Raw genomic sequence first — 2489 nt, forward strand, 5'->3', positions numbered from 1 at the left:
TGAAAAAAACAGGGCATTAAAGTGGAATCCGACTTTATTTTGAATCCTGTTGATTAACAAATAAAAAGCTCATTAAACCCAACAATTAAAAAATAATGGTGGTCATTATCCCCTGCATAGATTACATGTAAATTAAAACCCATGTCTTATTATATTTAGATTTATTGTACATTAGAAATATTTTTCTTCTTGTAATCAAATTAGAGTATGAAGTTCCCAGTTGTCACTTAGACTCGTGTATTGTATGTTGATGTAATTTAAGTGTGTACAGCAGCAGTGCAGAGGTCATTCCTTCTTTAAACACTTTTTTTTTTTGCTCTACTCTTGAGTTCAGCAAGCAATTGATATATGATCTGGGAGAGGGCATTTTATTGATTACTGTGGGGACTTAAGTAGTAGTATGGTGGTGTATGGACAAATTGTTCCATGGTCCTGCAATTTTAAGCCCTTGTCTTACTCATATAGAGCCACATAAAGTATCCACTTTTGACATGTTGATAGCAAGTGCTCATTGGAAAAGAGCAAACAGCAAGCATGCACATAGGCATCACAGGATAAATGGTCTATCATGTTACACCTCAAACAATTAGTCTGAATAATCTTTTAAAGGCATATGTTTAGACTGGACACTATTGACAGCAGAGCCCCTTATTTTTATCTCAGCAGCTGGATGAAAAAAAAAAGGTCTCACTCATTTTGTTTAATCATATCATTTACAAATTGTACATAACTTTACAGGAATTGGAGGGCACTTCTTTGTATAATATCATGACAGTATATTGATATATACAATAGAGATCACCATACAAAAAGACAGTCCTTCCAAATTGGTGTGAGGACGTCCAGAGGGGTTGGAATGTGAGCTTAGCTGCGGTCTGCGTTCTCAGGTGATGGATAGGGCAGGGGAGTTGGTGGTGGGGTGGGCAGGCTTTGACCTTGGCCATGGAACAGTAAGCACTAGCTCAGATATCTCACATGATACCCATGCATAGCGGCTCATTACGGAAGAGCCCCCCCTTGTGCAAAGTGCAGAGCTCAACACTGGCTGGCTGACAGGGGCTAGCTTAGCACTGCTGATCTAACAGTAAGACAACAGGGCTGTTCCCACCTCCCAAAAACACAGCTCCAGCAGTGTGTTGTAGGCTTTTTTTCAGCCTGGGCCAGCAGCAGTTGCTTCACTACGACCTGACAAACCAAGGGAGATGGACCACTTTCTTCCTATCCTCACAAGACGAAGAGAATCGTGAAGATTACCTAAGAGAATATTTTCATAGTTGTGAACAAACCTTTGACTGGTTTTATATTTACCAAACTATTTTCCTTACTGCAACCATTAACTCACTGGATCCTCCACTGGTTTCATTGCACCTGGTCCTGTGTGTGTGTGTGTGTGTGTGTGTGTGTGTGTGTGTGTGTGTGTGTGTGTGTGTGTCCCCCTGTAAAACTATCAACTGCCGTTATTATGATTTTTTTTGTATGGATTAAACAAACTAGGGTACAACATGTTAGTGTGCTTTAGAGGTCCTCATAGCCAGGTCTTGTCACTTTTGGACTAGCTGTGTCTCGTGTTTGTGCTAAGCAAATTTTGCCCGTTATTGGTGGTAGTTTATTTGTTGTACAGTAATTAGGGTGGTATTAATATTCTAATTGGCAAGAAGCCTATTCATTAAAGTGAAATCAAGCAATAGTAAGTACAAACCCGATTCCAAAAAAGTTGGGACACTGTACAAAATGTGAATAAAAACAGAATGCAATGATGTGGAAGTTTCAAATTTCAATATTTTATTCAGAATACAACATAGATGACACATCAAATGTTCAAACTGAGAAAATGCATCATTTTAAGGGAAAAATAAGGTGATTTTAAATTTCATGGCATCAACACATCTCAAAAAAGTTGGGACAAGGCCATGTTCACCACTGTGTGGAATCCCCTCTTCTTTTTATCACAGTCTGCAAACGTCTGGGGACTGAGGAGACAAGTTGCTCAAGTTTAGGAATAGGAATGTTGTCCCATTCTTGTCTAATACAGGCTTCCAGTTGTTCAACTGTCTTAGGTCTTCTTTGTCGCATCTTCCTCTTTATAATGTGCCAAATGTTTTCTATGGGTGACAGATCTGGACTGCAGGCTGGCCATTTCAGTACCCGGATCCTTCTTCTACGCAGCCATGATGTTGTAATTGATGCAGTATGTGGTCTGGCATTGTCCTGTTGGAAGATGCAAGGTCTTCCCTGAAAGACGACGTCTGGATGGGAGCATATGTTGTTCTAGAACTTGGACATACCTTTCAGCATTGATGGTGCCTTTCCAGATGTGTAAGCTGCCCATGCCACACTCACTCATGCAACCCCATACCATCAGAGATGCAGGCTTCTGAACCGAGCACTGATAACAACTTGGGTTGTCCTTGGCCTCTTTAGTCCGGATGGCATGGCGTCCCAGTTTGCCAAAAAGAACTTCTAATCTCAATTCGTCTGACCACAGAACA

The sequence above is a fragment of the Monopterus albus genome, unplaced genomic scaffold (assembly GCF_001952655.1).
Source record: "Monopterus albus unplaced genomic scaffold, M_albus_1.0 scaffold4.1, whole genome shotgun sequence".
In the NCBI taxonomy this organism is placed as follows: Eukaryota; Metazoa; Chordata; class Actinopteri; order Synbranchiformes; family Synbranchidae; genus Monopterus; species Monopterus albus.